This window comes from Stegostoma tigrinum, chromosome 2, assembly GCF_030684315.1.
Source record: "Stegostoma tigrinum isolate sSteTig4 chromosome 2, sSteTig4.hap1, whole genome shotgun sequence".
In the NCBI taxonomy this organism is placed as follows: Eukaryota; Metazoa; Chordata; class Chondrichthyes; order Orectolobiformes; family Stegostomatidae; genus Stegostoma; species Stegostoma tigrinum.
The window spans coordinates 42,773,913-42,791,843 of NC_081355.1; the positions used below are offsets into that span (position 1 = coordinate 42,773,913).

General features: G+C 43.3%; 1 protein-coding gene across 9 annotated transcripts in view; it reads right to left on the bottom strand.

Annotated features, from left to right (window-relative positions):
* The window catches only part of phactr1 (phosphatase and actin regulator 1), a 537,086-nt gene that overhangs the window by 298,211 nt on the left and 220,944 nt on the right, over positions 1–17,931 (bottom strand). The gene's annotated exons all lie outside the window — the stretch shown is intronic.

The window sequence follows — 17,931 nt, forward strand, 5'->3', positions numbered from 1 at the left end:
CTGCCTACATTGTAAGGAATCCCCCACCACAGTTCAATGCTCTTTTTCTGCAGTGTTTACCTGAGGCTGTGGCGACGGCTATTTGTACTAATAACATGGATTGGCCAGATAACACTCGTCCCCAGATGAGAGAGCCTTGACTTATTACTGGGACACTGCTAAGAAATCCAAACCGACCAGTGCCAAGTATGACATGGTGCAGCATCCCTCACGCCAACCCAGATCCAAATACCCAGTATCTCTCGCGTCGGACTTTGAATTAGCGAGGGCATATCAAATGGAACCCCAGTACTATGTTCCTGGTTGAGTTGACAATTACAGTAATGGTTATGCCACCCATCCACATGGTCCTACTGTTCCTCAATATGGAGTGCCATACGCATCCGCTCCCACGTTCTGTAGACCCAGTGTCTCTCTGCCGTGAGGCAGAACACCCGGCTCTGCCCAGAGATGTTTTAACTGTGGCAGCTGGGATGACTGGAAGAGAGATTGTCCTCAGAATCAAGCTCAAGGGAGACCGTAAGTAAGAAGGTAACCTTTTTCCACGAGTAATCCTTTCTCAGCCTAACTACCTTCGCCCCATACTTTGCGCATTTTGACTAGGAGATCCGGGGGATGAACCAATTGTTAATCTAACTGTACAAGGTGTAGCAATGCCCTTTATGACTGATATTGGGGCCATGGCATCTACGCTGGATGCTTCATGTGTACAGCGATATGGGGTTAAGCTCTCACCTGCCTCAGTAAGTCTTAGTGGGCTTACCGGACAGGAAAACACTTACTCTTTTACAGAACCATTGACAGTCCAATTTGGCCCTCAAACCTGTGTTATTCAATTTGCCCAGACCCTCAATTTGGGAGTTAATTTAGTAGGGAGGGATTTGTTGTGCCTTCTTCAAATTGAAATTCTCTGTCTCAACAAGGGTATTAGCATAAAAAGTGACCCAATTAAGCGAGTTTTGGGCTCATCAATCGCCACAATGGTGGACAATTGACTTATCTCCTCAAGACTTCACCCCTCCTCTACAGATCCCTAGCCCTCATGTTACCTTGTGCTATGACCCTACAGGTGCTTCACGTGAATTGGCTGCTATTTACACGCCCCCATCTAGGATCAAGTTTATCTGTTACTAAAATAGGGTTTATTGAGGGAAAGGAAGGATCAGCATTTCTGGTGGTGGTGCCACCCCACCTACGGCACTATTCGGGTCTGGTGTCCCCTCACCATACACTGACTGTGAATACCAGCTGTCCTTGGGATTTCTGGCAGACCGCTTGCTCCAACAGTCAGATCTGGAAGTGAAGGGTTCTTCACCGCAGTTGGCTGATTGTGTCATTACATTTTATTGCAATCCTTTTATTGCCTCTAGGCCATTACATCACCACCACCCTTATCGTAGCTCCTCGGTGGAGCTTTCTCCAGACCTGTGGTCTGCTTCCACACGGAGGTAGGATATACTCTGATCACCCCCGTCAAAATACAGGTCATCCCGGGAGCACCATTACCCTCGATACGTCAGTATCCCCTCAAACCTGAGGCAGTGGAAGGATAACCTCCTTGAGAGATTCGTTCCTCCAACAAGGTATATTGGTCCCTTGCCAATCGCCTTGCAATACTCCTATTCTACCCGTCCCTAAACATGGCTGCCAGGAATGGAGACTGGTCCAGGACCTCAGACAAATAAATAAGGTAGTCTAACTCTTACATCCAATTGTCCCTAATCCTCACAGTATCCTCAGTAACATCCGCTCGGATGTTTGTGTCTTCACCATTGCGGACTTGCAACATGTATTTGTTGCTATTCCTTTTAGATAAGGGGTCTCAGTATCTGTTTGCCTTTACTTTTAAGGGCCAGCAGTATACCTGGACTCGTCTCCCCCAAGGATTCGTTCACTTGCCCACCTTATTTTCCCAGGTCTTGCACTGCCAGCTCCAACATCTCCAACTCTTGGATGGCGCCACGGTTATCCAGTACATTGATGATTTGCTTTTAGCAAGTCCATCGGAATGTACTAATGTTGCCGATACCAACCGGCTTTTCAACGCTCTCCACTCTTAGGGATATGTTGTGCCCGCTGCAAAGGTTAAACAGACCCAACGACAGGTACAGTTCGTAGGAATTCTGCTCAGCGCCTGAGAATGAACGCTCCCCCCGAGCACATTGCCCCGATTCTTATGACGCCCTCACTCACCACCCCTAAACAAATGAGGACCTTTTTAAGACTGGTTAATTACTGTCGACCATGGCTCCCTAATGTAACTTTACTTACTAAACTACTGACCCTTTTGGCTTCTTGTAAAGCCCCAAAAACCTTCACCCTCCCTAAAAAAAACAAAAGTCAGCCTTTACAGACTTAAAAACAGCCCTTGCTGCCACACCAGCTTTGGGAAGACCAATATATGACAGGCCTTTCCAACTATATGTTAATGTTCTGGATGGGTGCACTACTGGAGTCTTGACACAGACTCACAGCGATCGCAAATGACCAGTTGCCTACTACTCTACCCGCCTGGGCTCTGTAGCTCAGGTATTACCCCCTTGTTCTCAGATTCTTCCTGCAATTTATTCTTTAGTCACTGCGGCCTCTAATGTTACTCTCGACCAGCCTCTTACCATCTACACCTCACCTGCCATTGTAGCCCTCCTCTCCTCCCACCAGACTCAACACCTTACCCAGGCACGTTTAAGCCACTATGAAATCGCACTCCTTAACAATTCCCTCTTGACATTCTCTTTCTGCTCCACATTAACCCAGCCATGTTTTTGAACACCTGCACCCCCCCTCCACCAAGATGAGTTCTTAGAACGCCCACATGACTGCTCCCTAAGGAAACAATTTCTAACCTCTCCGCAAACGGACCTTACCGATGTCCCTCTCCCTTCTCCAGACCTCACCTTGTTTGTGGACAGCAGTTCCTCCATGTCCCCCTTGGGTACCTCCCTCTCTGGACACGCGATTGTCGATGCCACCTCCACATTAGTTTGAGCCCCCCCCCCCCCCCCCCCCCCGTGTCTGCTCAGAAGGCAGAACGTTTTGCCCTCACCTGTGCTTGCAATCTAGCCTCAGGGAGGTCAGCAAATATTTACACTGACTCTCGGTATGCCTTTGACGTCTCCCAAGACTTTGGACAACTGTGGTCTCAGCGTGGGTTTTTAACATCCTCAGGTGCATCCATCCAGAATTCCTTATATGTTAAAAACCTTCTTCAGGCAATCCTCCTCCCTAGACACTTGGCTATTATCAAATGTGCTGCCCATCCCTCCGACAACTCTGTAGTTACTCAGGGCAACGCTCGGGCTGATCACACTGCTAAACAGGCTGCTGCAGATCAAACTTTTATTGTGCCCTCTATGAACAAGCAGGCAATAACTCGCTCACCTTCTTCGAACACAATGGGCATGCCAGATATTGTAACTGTTCAGCGCTGGCAGGGTGACGCCCCTGCCTCTGAAAAGGAAATTTGGAAGGCACATGGATATTCACATTCTGCGCCATCAGGCCTTTGGGTTACTCCAATCGGCCAAGTGTGTATTGCCTTTGCTCATTGATTGTCTTCAGTCTGATCCCATCTTTGCCAAGTTGGGTATGAGTGGTATCATGCTCCATACCTGGTAGCACCCCCAGCTGGCTGACGCAGCCCAGATTGCAAGCACAGGTGAGGGCAAAACGTTCTGCCTTCTGAGCAGACACGGTGTGTGTGTGTGTGTGGGGGGGGGGGGGGGGGGGGGGGGGGGGGGGCTCAAACTAATGTGGAGGTGGCATCGACAATCTCGTATAGCATCATGTTTGACATGCCAGCAAAACAATGTTGGTCAGGGGGTGAGATGCTCACCAGGAAGAACACCCTTGCCAGGTGGACCACTTGAATGTATTCAGCTAGATTTTATTGAATTACCGCATGTACATTGTTGAAAGTATTGTCTTGTGATTGCTGACGTATTCAGTAGGTGGATAGAGGCTTTCCCAACGACAAATAACAAAGCCTCAATGGTTGTAAAATTGTTATTAACTGAGATAATACCAAGGTTTGGTGTGCCTCGACAAATTAGTTCGGATAATGACCCGCACTTTGTGGAAAGATTAATAAGGAATTGTGTGATGCGTTATACATCCAACAACAATTCCACTGTGCCTACCACCCCCCAGGTGGAAGGGACAGTGGAAAGAGCTAACGGAACTCTCAAAGCTAAACTGACTAAGCTAACATCCAAAACCAGCCGTAACTGGTTAAAGGTTTTTCCCCTAGTTCTGTACCACATGAGAATAACACCACACTCTACCACTGGACTCTCGGCAGCAGAGATAGTCTATGGCCAACCCAGTAGGACACCCGGGGATGCCAATACCGGCCCACCCACTCAAATACACGTGAATGTTATGGGTGAGAAAATGCAAAAGTACTTTCAGCAGCTAACGGTGTCCCTAAAGTTTCTCCAGTCACAGGTAAAGTGCGTCCTTGGACCACCTTCACGAATATCTGACCAGGACCTTAAGAATCAGAATTGCTCTTCATGGGCACAGATAGGCGATTTTGTGCTCATTCGGAACTGGGCTTGGACCAGGGTTGAAAGGGCCATTTCAAGTGCTTCTCCAGACTCCGACAGCCCTCAAAGTCAAGGGGCAGAATTGCTGGATCTACCTGCGTGACTGCAAACAATGGGTCCACTCACCAGCTTGCAACTAATCATTGAACTGAGTATTGTTCAGACCATGCGTGGGTTGGAGGACAATTTGTTTTATAGGACACACACCCAACTGCATGGTAATCGAACAGCGTGTTATCCACTAGCACAGTCTGTAGAGGCTTTATTTGTAGCAACACCAGGATGGAACCCTCACCAACTCTATGAAGTTGATTATTCTGGTAGGCATTGCCAAGGGGAGGGAGGAACTTGGAAGAGGAGTGTGCAGAGTAAATGCATAGAATTGGTGGTTAACAGCCCCTCCAATTGTACAGGTACTAATCCTACGCCTGGGAAGGGAGGGACCAACTGTATGAATCCTAACAGCTATTCGCTTTGTTTTACTGGTACTGGGACTTGTTGTGTACATGCTTTAGTAAATGCCACTAACCATCCCCATGATGCTTCCTGGCCCCATCAGTGTGTAAAAAAAAAAGAACTTGCACAACTAAACTTTGGGCAGCACGGTGGCTCAGTGGTTAGCACTACAGCCTAACAGCACGAGGGACCCGGGTTCGATTCACACCTCGGGCGACTGTGTGTGTGGAGTTTGCACATTCTCCCCGTGTCTGCGTGGGTTTCCTCCGGGTGCTCCAGTTTCCTCCCACAGTCCCAAAAATGTGCAGGCTAGGTGGATTGGCTATGCTAAATGGCCCATAGTGTTCAGGGGTGTGTGGGTTATCATGGAGTGATAAAAGGAGGGAATGAGATATTAATGAGATAACATCCAATTAATTTTTATGCTCCTTATCTTCTTAAACAGAGGTATGTGGAAACTGTCTTAAACTTCCTGCCTGAATAGGATTGGGTGGGAAACGTTTGTAAAGGTGTGAGATTTCCGTAATTCTGTAAATGAGTGAAACTTCTGTAAAGGTATCAAATTTCTGTTTCTCCTGAAGTGGCCAGGTCAGTGACCTTTATTCAAGCAAGACACTTCGGCGACTTGAAATCATATCCTGTCGTTATCATTCACTTCATGAACAATCAGTGCTGTATCTCTTTATGTTCCAAATGTAGTAATTGTTTTGTGTATCAGCCAAAATAGAGTATAAAAAGCGGGTACTGTTTGCTGTTCAGGGAGAATCGCTTAGGGAACTCAGCACTCTGTGCCGGGTTGAGTACAGTGATCCTCCACAGCTTGTACTTGCTTAATAATAAAGAATTGTGTTTTTGTAGCCAGGTCAATGTCTTGCTATTGCATCAAGTCCGTGAGAGTCTCCAAAAAACGAACCTAACAATGTTACAGCTGTATATGACATTGATGAGGCCGCATTTGGAGTACTGCATACAGTTCTGGTCGCCTTGGTGTAGGAAGGATGTTATTAAACTGGAAAGAGTGTAAAAAAGACGTAAAAAGATGTTAGCAAGGCTAGAAAGTTTGAGTCATAAGGAGAGAATGAATAGGTTGGAACATTGTCCCCTGGATCATAGAAAGCTGAATAGTGACTTTGCATAGGTTTATAAAATCATGAGAAGCACAGATAAAGTAAATCACCAAGGGTACAAGTGCAACATTTAAACATTTGGACAGGTACATGGATAGGAATGGTTTAGAGAGATATGAGCTAAACGCAGGCAAACGGTAGTAGTTTTGTTTAGGAAATCTGGTTGGCTAGGACGGCTTGGACTGATGGACCTGCTTCTGTGCTATATACCTCTTTGACACCAAGAGCGATGCAATCTTTTATAACGTAAAATTAAAGAGATCGTCCACTCCAGTTGTCAACAAGACATTAGTCTCTACGTAAAGTATTCTGATTTTAATAGCTTAAATGCAATTTAGTCATTAAATTACATAAATCCACACACATTACTAAGTTTGAGGTAAGTGCACAATGAAATGATGGCTGAAGGAATGAATTCACATTAGAACAAAATATCGAGGGCTGTTGTAGGCTGCAGCGGGACATTGACAGGATGCAGAGATGGGCTGAGAGGTGGCAGATGGAGTTCAACCTGGATAAATGCGAGGTGATGCATTTTGGAAGGTCGAATTTGAAAGCTGAGTACAGGATTAAGGATAGGATTCTTGGCAGTGTGGAGGAACAGAGGGATCTTGGTGTGCAGATACATAGATCCCTTAAAATGGCCACCCAAGTGGACAGGGTTGTTAAGAAAGCATATGGTGTTTTGGCTTTCATTAACAGGGGGATTGAGTTTAAGAGTCGTGAGATCTTGTTGCAGCTCTATAAAACTTTGGTTAGACCGCACTTGGAATACTGCGTCCAGTTCTGGGCGCCCTATTATAGGAAAGATGTGGATGCTTTGGAGAGGGTTCAGAGGAGGTTTACCAGGATGCTGCCTGGACTGGAGGGCTTATCTTATGAAGAGAGGTTGACTGAGCTCGGTCTCTTTTCATTGGAGAAAAGGAGGAGGAGAGGGGGCCTAATTGAGGTATACAAGATAATGAGAGGCATAGATAGAGTTGATAGCCAGAGACTATTTCCCAGGGCAGAAATGGCTAGCACGAGGGGTCATAGTTTTAAGCTGGTTGGTGGAAAGTATCGAGGGGATGTCAGAGGCAGGTTCTTTACGCAGAGAGTTGTGAGAGCATAGAATGCGTTGCCAGCAGCAGTTGTGGAAGCAAGGTCATTGGGGACATTTAAGAGACTGCTGGACATGTATATGGTCACAGAAATTTGAGGGTGCATACATGAGGATCAATGGTCGGCACAACATTGTGGGCTGAAGGGCCTGTTCTGTGCTGTACTGTTCTATGTTCTATGTTCTATCTCTCGTTGACAATACAAAAATGATTCTGGGTAATTCTGGATGAAAATGGGGAGAAATTCTGGCTATAAGAGCAGCCCCTTCTTTGAGATATCTTCAGTTAAACTGATTTCTTTGAATTCTTGGACCAGTAATCTCAGTTTTCTAAGCTGTTGATTTGTTTTGGAACTTTCGGGAAAAAAAATCAAAACAATGGAACTTTGAAATGGAGGAAGTGAGACAAAGGTACTGACCACAATGGGCAGCGATTCAAACAGAGAGAGAAACCTACACTGCTGTTTGACACTGCAGTGAACTGCGCAGCTCTGCCCTTTGCTGTCCCGTTTCAGGTATCTTTGGAAATCAGAGTTTGTTCTAAGAAAAAATAAACCCACCGAAATTCAGAGCTGACCTTGGAAAAACCTGTGTGTGGGAGGTCACAGCAGGGGAGCAGCTAAGTGGCCTTCTAAAGTGCAACCTTACTGTGTTACTTGTGTGAATCTACAATAGTGAGTAGAGTAGGGTTTTTTGTTATGTTGTTATTGCGACTGGTCTCTTGATTTAACTTTTAAAATATAAAAGCATAGCAACTAAGCTAGCCTGAAGCAGTGCTTTTAGAGCAGTATCTCTGTGCTATTTTGTGGGTCTGTATATTGTTATTGTGCAAAGACGGCCTTTAGTACAGTGATATGCCCTTCCTGTGGAATGTGGGAGATTAGGGAAAGTTTCCATATTACTGATGATTGTGTCTACAGGAAGTGTGTTTGACTGTGAATTCTATCAGATCGCTCGATAGGTTGGAGCAGCATTTAGAGGCAATGAGAAATTTACAGAAGCTAGTGGGTGTGATGGATGGCAGTTGCTGGGAGGGAGGTAAACCAAAGAAACAGTCAGGTAGATGTGTGATTTCCAGGAAAGGTAGGAGGGGGTAGGCAGGTAGTGCAGGAGTCTCCTGTGGCTATCCCAGTCTTACGTTGTTTGGAAAATGTAGGGGGTGATGGACTTCCAGGGGAATGTAGCACTGACAGCCAGGTTTCTGGGACTGAGACTAGGTCTAATGAAACAAGGGGTACACCAGGTTCCAAGCAATCGATTGCGATAAGAGACTCTCCAGTCAGAGACACAGACAGACAATTCTGCAGCCAACAGCGAAACATCAGAATTATGCGTTGCCTTCCTAGAGCCAACATCAAAGAAAACTTGGAGAGGATACGGGATATTCTCAAAGGGGAGAAGGACCTGCAGTAGCTCGTTGTACGTATTCGGACTAACGACACAGGAAGAGAAAAGTATGGAATTCTGCAGACAGAATTTAGGAAGTTAGACTAGAGTTCAAAAGGTAGGTCTACGAGGATAGTAATGTCTGGATTATTCCCAATGCCACAGGGTAGAAATAGGACAACAGAGCTGATGAGTATGTAGCCAAGGAGCTGGTACGGGGAGAAGGATTCATATTTTTGGATCGTCGGAATCTCTTCTGGGGTAGAAATGACCTGTAAAGGAAGAATGGATTGCATCTGAATTGGAAGGGGGCTAACGTACTGTTCAGGAGATTTGCAGGAGCTCCTCAGGATGATTTAAACTAATTGATGATGGTGGGGATCCCAGGGAGATAGTGACAAAAGAGATCAGTCTGAGACTGGCGCAGTTCAGAAAATGAGCAAGTCAAAAAGTCAGGGCAGGCAGGAACAAAGAGAATGAAGTAGGTCTGATAAATTAACTGAATTTATTTCAATACAAGAGGCCTAAAAGGTAAAGCAATGAAGTCAGGGCATAGTTGGGAAAATGGGACTAGGATATCATAGCAATTACAGAGAGGTGGCTCAGGGATGGACAGGACTGGCAGTTTAATGGTCCAGGGTTCAGACGCTATAGGAAAGATGGAAAGGGAGCCAAGAGAGGCGTAGGAGTGGTGTTTTTGATTAGGAATAACAGTACAGCTGTATTTAGGGAGGATATTTTTGGGAATACATCCAAGGACATTGTTTGGTGGAACTGAGAAGAAAGAAAGGCATGTTCATCTTATTGGGATTGTGCTGTAAACATTCCCAATAGACCACAGGAAATTGAGAAACAAATCTGTAACGAGATCTCAGTTATCCATAAGAATAATATGGTGGTTATGGTAGGGGATTTCAACTTTCCAAACATGACTGGGACAGCCATTGTGTTAACGGCTTGTATGGAGAGGAACTTATTAAGTGTGTACAAGAAAATTTTCTGATTCAATATGTGAATGTGCCTACTAGAGAAGTTGTAAAACTTGACATACTCTTGAGAAATAAGGCAGGGCAGGTGACAGAGGTGTCAGTGGGAGAGCACATTGGTAGCCAGTGACCATAATTCTATTGGTTTTAAAATAGTGATGGTAAAAGATAGGCCAGATCTAAAAGTTAAAGTTCTAAATTGGACAAAGGCCAATTTTGATGGTATTAGGCAAAAGTTGTTTGGAGATGAATGTTTGCAGGTAAAGGGATAGCTGGAAAATGGGAAGCCCTCAAAAATAAAAATAACAATGAGTCCAGAGACAGTATGCTCCTATTTGGGAGCAGTGCAAGTCTAGTAGAATCATAGAATCCCTACAGTGTGGAAATAGGCCCTTCAGCCCAACAAGCCCACACCGAACCTCACATCCCTGAATGCTATGAACAATTTAGCACAGCTGATTCACTTAACCTGTACATCTTTGGACTGTGGGAGGAAACCCACGCAGACACAGGGAGAACATGCAAACTCCAAGCAGACAGTCGCCCAAGGGTGGAATCGCACCCAGGTCCCTGGTGCTGTGAGGCAGCAATGCTAACCACTGAGCCATCATGCTGCCCTACAAGTAGGTGTAGAAAATGTTGGATGACTGGAGAAATTGAGATATTGGTCAAGAATAAGAAAGAAGCACATTTCAGAATTCAACTGATTCCCGAGAAGACTATAAATGCAATAGGAGTACACTTAAGAGGGTAATCAGGAGTGCAAAAAATGCTACATGAAATAGCTTTGGCAAATAGGGTTAAGGAGAATTCAAAGGGATTCTACAAATACGTTAAGGACAAAAGAATCACTCGGGGAAGAATTGGGCCCCTTAACGATCACCAAAGCCACCTTTATGTGGAACTGCAGGAGATGGAGGAGATACTAAACAAGTATTTTGCATCAGTGTTTACTATGGACAAGATATGGAATATGGGGAATGTAGGGAAATAAATAGTGACATACTACAGACTTTGAGGTGCTGAATGTCTTAAAACACAAAAAGATGGATAAATCCTCAGGACCCAATTAGGTGTACCCCAGAACTCTGTGGGAAGTGATTGCTAGGCCCGTTGTTGAGATATTTATACCATCAATAGCTACAGGTGAGGTGCCGGAAGACTGGAAAGTGGCCAGAATGGTGCCAGTATTTAAGGAAGATAGTAAGGAAAAGCCAGGGAACTACAGACCTATGAGTCTGACATCGGTGGCTTTTCAGACTGGAGGCCTTAGCCAGCAGTATGCCAAAAAGGACTGGTGCTGGGTCTACTGCTTTTTGTCAATGATATAAATGACTTGTATGTGAACACAGGGAGGTATGGTTAGAAAGTCTGTAGATGACACCAAACTTGAAGGTGTAGTGGACAGGGAAGAAGGCAGTTCAGAGTACAAGCGATCTTGATCAGATGGGCCAGTAGGCTGTGCAGTGGCAGATGGAGTTTAATTTTGATAAACGTGAGGTGCAGCATTTTGGAAACGCAGATCAGGGCAGGACTTATACACTTAATGGTGAGTTCCTGGGGAGTGTTGTAAACAAAGGGACTTTGGAATGCATGTACATAGTTCGTTGGAAGTGAAATCGCAGGTAGACAGGAGAGCGACGGCGGCATTTAGTCTGCTTGCTTTTATCAGTCAGTGCACTGAGTATGGGAGTCGATGGCCAGTTTTGGAATATCGCGTGTAGTTCTGGTCTTCCTGCTATAGGAAGGATGTTTTGAAACTCGAAAGGGTTCAGAAAAGATTTACAAAGATGCTGCCAGGATTGCAGGATCTGAACTATAGGGAGAAGTTGAATAGCCTGGGGCTATTTTCCCTGGAGAGTCAGAGGCTATGGAGTGACCTTATAGAGGTTTATAAAATCATGCCCAGCATGGATACGGTAAAAAGATAAGGAGTTTTCCCCAAAGTGGGGGAGTCCAAAACTAAAGGGCATAGGTTTAAGGTAATAGGAGAAAGATTTAAAGGCACCTAAGGGGTAACATTTTCACACAGAGGGTGGTGCGTGTATGGAATGAGCTGCCAGGGGAAGTGGTGCAAGCTGGTACAATTAAAACATTTAAAAGGTATCTAGATGGGTAAATGAATAGAAATGGCTTAGAGGAATATGAGCCAAATGCTGGCAAGTGTGACTAAATTTATTTAGGATATCTGGTCAGCATGGATGAATTGAACTGATGGATCTGTTTCCATGCTGTATATCTCTAAAGATTCTTTGACTCTAGTTTTTCTTTTGCTAACCAAATGGCTGGATCTTAAGTTTACTACATCATTTCTGAGGAAGGGTCACGCGGCCCAAAATGTTAACTGATTTCTCTCCACAGATGCTGACAGGCTTGCTGAGGTTTTCCAGGAATTTCTGTTTTTGTTTCTGATTTACAGCATCTGCAGTTCTTTCGGTTTTTACTGCAATATTTGGTTATCTGAAGAATATGAGTTCATTACAGCTTTTTTAATATGGAGGTTATAATCCCTTTCATTAAAGGCCTGCAAGCAGACAGTATCATGAGGAAATGTGGCCAGATCTGATTTTCTAAGAAGTGTGATCAGCAAGAACCTCAGCCTATAACTGAAGGTAAGCAGAAAATGTAGGCAATGCACCCAGTGTTCTCCAGGATTCGCATGAGCAGATGAAGGTCACTGTCACCAGCTCACAGTCACAAAATTAGTCTTAGGTTTCCTCGTAAACAACAAGGTTGCTTCCAGCTCCTTGATTTGGCCTTTCAAATTCATTTTTGAGTTCACGGATAGTGACACAAAATGTGATTAAAATGTCATACTATGTATTCAAAGTTGCAGTTTTCTATTTAGAATCATACTTCTGAAATATATTCTTATTTATGTTACTTTTTCAAAGATGGCAGCACTCCATTTTATATGGAGGATGAATTGTGAATAAGCAATGAAAATCCACACATTATGAGGCAGGTAGTCACACCGTCTCACAATGCCATGGTGAACGCTCCCACCAATACTCCAATAAATAATTTTGACCATTGTGGTCAGGGTGTCTCCAGTGTCATGTTAGTGGCTATTTTCACATTAATACTGAGATGAAACATTTTCTCGAAGCTATTACACAAAATGAACACTTCAGTTTTTTTAATGAGGCTGTGGTCACTGACACAAAATGGCTCGGGTTATTTAAGTCAAAAGAAAATGCTGATGTTTCTGGATGTCAGCAGAATTTGAAAGGTCAGTCAGAAATATCACAAAGTAAATGAGGACAGAGTTACAAAGTGATTCAGTGTAGAAGCACGACTTTTGGCCCACCATTTCGATGCTGACCAATAAATACCAAAAATGCTAATAAATCCTATTTCCTGCATTTGGGCCATAGAATATAACGGACCGGCATTTTCAGTGCTCACCCAGATGCTTCTTAACTGTGATGAGAGTACCTGCCTCCACAATCTTCTAACAGAGTATGGTCCATATTTCTACCATTCTCTACGTGAAAAATCTCCAGTGCAACCACGGGCCTTCCAAAAGCATGGTGACCAGAATTACACACAGTATTCCATCTATGGCCTTACCAATATAGTTTTATAAAGTTGTACCAAAACATCCCTGCACCTACATTCTACATACTGGCTAAATGAGTCAAGCATCCCATTTGCCTTCTTCACCAGCCTGTCTACCTGTGTTGACATCTTCAGAGATCTATGTACTTGTACATCAAATGTAAATTACTTGTAAATCAGGATCTATGGACTTGTACATCATCCTTTTGTTCCTCGGTACTTCCATTCACTGTGTATATCCCTCCCTTATTAGACCTCCCAAAACCTGACACTTTTCAAGATTAGATTCCGTCTGCCATTGCTCTGCCCAATTTAGCAGCTGATAAATATCAAATTGCGGCCTGAGACCATCATCTTAACACTCAAAATTACCAACAATTTTCACGACATCTGCAAACCTAATAATTATACCTTCTGCATTCGCATCCAAGTCACTAATGTACAGCAAGGCAGTACTGGTTCTTATGGTACACTGCTGGTCACAGGCTTCCAATCACAAAAACATTCCTCTGCCATCACCCTTTGCCTCATTTTTGGAAGTCAATTTTGGATCCAATTTGCCTGAGATCTCAATCTCACAATTTTAAAATTCACTCATGCGAAATCGGTGTTGTATGCAAGGCCAGCATTTCGTTGCCTATCTCGACAAACAACAAAAGGTTATTTCAGAAGACAGTCAAAAGTCTTCCTCATTGGTGTATGTTTAGAGTCACACTGAGGCCACAGCAGGTATGGGATTTGCTTTCCTAAAAGATATTTGTGAACCAAATTGGATTCCATTCATTTTGTGGCCACCAAGACTGTTAATATTTTCTTTTTCCAGATTTATTAGCTTAAGTTAATACCCCATTTTGCATGGATAACTTTGAGTTCATCGTCCAGGAACATAACTACAAACTACTGTATTCTCTGTCTGCTTTCTAAGCACACACCTAAATCAATGACGCTAGGATTCTCAGTATGTGAATGTAAAAACACACAGGTGCTCTCAAAAAGCAGCAAAACAAGGATTCATACAGTGACAGATCATGGAGACTTCTACTCACTGCAGTTCAAGAGCTGACAAAAGACTGCATAATCCTAGTCCACTGCAGTGATCTGCTCAAAGTACAGCAATTCTGCCCATTGTCTCTGACGTAAACTTCACATCTCATAATACTTTCCATGCCCACTGATTATTAATAAGCATTACATTTTCTGATTGAGTACAGTACTTTAATAAAGCACTAACAAATTCTAGTTTAAGACTATGAGCTACAGAATTCCAGTTATTTATGTAATCTGCCTAAATCTGAAACAATTTGCCAATTTATTTCCTTCCATTTTTGACTATAATTGGAGCTCACAAGATGCCAGATTCCCTTTGCTTCTCAGATGACAACATACTGACACCATTCAAGAATCAACAATGCAAATACACTGCCACATGTCCAAATAAAATGGAGATCAACGATACCATGACTTCAGCTATTGATACCAAGTGAAAAATATGCAAAATTATCAACGCTTCAGGCAAGAACTCTATGTTTTAGCCAGAAAAGCTTTCAAATGACTAGCACAATTAAAAACTGGAATGATGATTTGTCAGGCAGTAGCCAGCTTGCAATTGCAGTTTAATAAATTATTTAGATAATCACTCCTTGAATACACTACATTAAATGCAAGGGAACAGCTCTTGGCAGTACTACATGCTACAAAAAACAAACTCTATCTTACCATTTTTAGTTATTTCTCCACGACTGCAATTGCTGCATATATGCTTTCTCTCCTTGCCTATATGACACTAGATCACAAAAGAAACAGTGTGGGTAGCAGGCTCATTCAATGGCTTCATCCTCAAAGAAGTGAAAGATTCTCTTTTTAGGATTTTTGCTATACAGTCGGAAGAAAACGGGAACTGTTCTCTATAAGCAGAATAACAAGCTAAATGATTAACACTGAACTGCACCACACCGAAATAGAGACAGTACTCCAGTCGACTTCTGGTGACCCTTCTGACTGTGTTGTTTGAGCCAAATTTAGACATACCGAGTGTAAACACAGCATGCCGTCTCATCTACACCTGGATCTCTTTGCTACGTGTAAAATATTACCAGCTTGAACAGCAGTCCCAGATCTAATAAGTTCCCAGCTATGTGTTTCCCTTGGGCTACTGTCCTCTAAATATAATAAATATACTGAAATGATCAAGTCTTTCTTTAAAGAAGCTGGGAACTATATCTAGCGGGAACAGTTAGCCCTCGGCAGAAGGTAAATTATTGGAAGCGTCAAGTCAGCTGTAGGCAATTACTCAGAACTTAAACCTCAGGCCTCTGCTGCTAATTTAGAACTGTTTTGTGTGGAATTATGTTTATTCATCAGCCGACAGTGAAGAAGCAGTAAAGGAGTGAAAAAGTATTAATCCTTTTTAAGTAAACAAAAACTCCTCTGACAGTGCACACAATAGTATTATACTATACCCTACCTACTATATGTTTAAATTTGCTGACACATTAAAACTTGCTACTGCAGTCACATATTCCACACAGAAAAACTGGACAAGTTAAACTTATCAGTGTATCTATTACTTGCAGCGCACCAAAAAAAAATGATGCTAGATCTCAACTAAATGAAAACCAATAGCAATGCAATGCAGATTTTTGAGGAGTCAAAGACTATCTGTGAAATAAACTATCCATACAGTTTGTCAAGATCACACGTGTTCCTCCACTCCCAGCAAATGAATTCTCCATTCTAAAATCTAATTTTACCCCCCAACCCATCTACATATTAGGATCATTTCAACATATATTGCCTGTCACCAAAAACTTTGCACCAACAGAGATGGGAACAGGGTTGCTGTTTATTAAATTTACCTGGCCCTAGCAGATACATTTTCACTTCATGATCAGATATTGGCGACCTTGTTCTGTCTCTCTCTCTCTCTCTCTTTCTCTCTTTATTGTTCTCTAGCTCTTCTTAATTGCAAAGACAAAAGAATGTCAGCTCTGTTGCTTGATGTTTTTTAGAATCATAGAGTTATAGAGACATACAGCATGGGGAGGCAATTGCCTAATGGTATAATTGCTGGACTGTTAATTCAGAGACCCCAGCTAATGTTCTGGAGACCTGGGTTCAAATCCTGCCACAGCTGATAGTGGAATTTGAATTCAATAAATTTCTGGAATTAAGAGTCTAGTGATGACTGTGAATCTATTGCCGATTGTCGGAACAGAACCCATCTGGTTCACTTAATGTCCTTTAGGGAAGGAAAATGCCATCCTTACCTGGTCTGGTCTACATGTGACTCCAGTCCCACGGCAATGTGCCTGACTCTTAACTGCCATCTGGGCAATTAGGGATGGGCAATATATGCTGACCTAGCCCGTGATACCCTCATCCTGTGAATGAATAAAGAAGAAAAAAGATACAAAGCCTTTGGTCCAACTCATCCACACCAACCAGGTATCCTGATATCTGCAAGCATTTGGTCTTGTATCCCTCTAAACCCTTCTTATTCTTATTTTAAATGTTGTAACTGTACAAGCCTTCACCACTTCATCTGGCAGCTCATTCCACACACGCACCACTCTCTGCATGAAAAGGTTGTCCGTTAGGTCCCTTTTAAATTTTTTCCCCTCTCACTTTAAACCTATGCGCTCTGGTTTTGGACTCCCCATCCCAGGAAAAGGGCTGTGTCTATTCATCCTATCCATGTCCCTCACGATTTTATAAACCTCTACAAGGTCACCCCTCAACCTCTAAAGCTCCAGGGAAAATAGCCACAGCCTCTCCTTTTTGCTCAAACCCTCCAACCCTGACAACATCCCTGTAAATATTTTCTGAACCCTTTCAAGTTTCACAACCTCATTCCCATAGTAGGGAGCACAGTATTCCAAAAGTGGCCTAACAGCCACAACATGACATCCTAACTCCTGTACTCAATGCACTGACCAATAAAGGCAAACATTCTAAATGCCTTCTTCACTATCCTGACCACTTGCAACTCCACCTTCAAGAAACATGAACCTGGGCTCCAAGGTCTCTTTGTTCATCAACATTCCAGAGGACCTCACCATTAAGTTCTGCCCTGATCTGTCTTTCCAAAATATAGCACCTCACATTTATCTAAATTAAACTCTGTCTGTCACTCCTCAGCCCATTGATCCACCTGATCAAGGTCCCGTTGTACTCTGACATAATCTTTTTCACTGTCCACTAAACCTCCAAGTTTGGTGTCATCTGTATACTTACTAACCATTCCTCATATGTTCACATCCAAATCGTTTAAATAAATGATAAAAAGCAGTGGATCCTGCACCGATCCTTGTGGCACACCTCTGGTCACAGACTTCCCATCTGAAAAGCGACACTTTACCACCAGCCTCTCTATCCAAATGGCTAGTTCTCTCTGTATTTCATATGACCTAATTTTGCTAGCCAGTCTACCAAGGGGAATCTTTTTGAATGTCTTACTGAAGTCGACAAAGATCATGTCCACCACTCTGTCCTTACCAATCCGCTATGTTATGTCATCAAAAAATTCAAATCAAGTTAATGAGACATGATTTTCCATGCACAAAGACATGTTGACTATCCCTAATCAGTCCTTGCCTTTCCAAAATACAGGTAAATCCTGTCCCTCAGCATTGTCTCCAAGAACCTGCCCACCATTGAGGTCAGGTTCACTGTCTACAGTTCCCTGGATTTTCCTTACCATCTTTCTTAAATAGTGGCACCACGTTAGCCAACCTCCAGTCTTCTGGCACCTCACCTGCAACTATCGATGA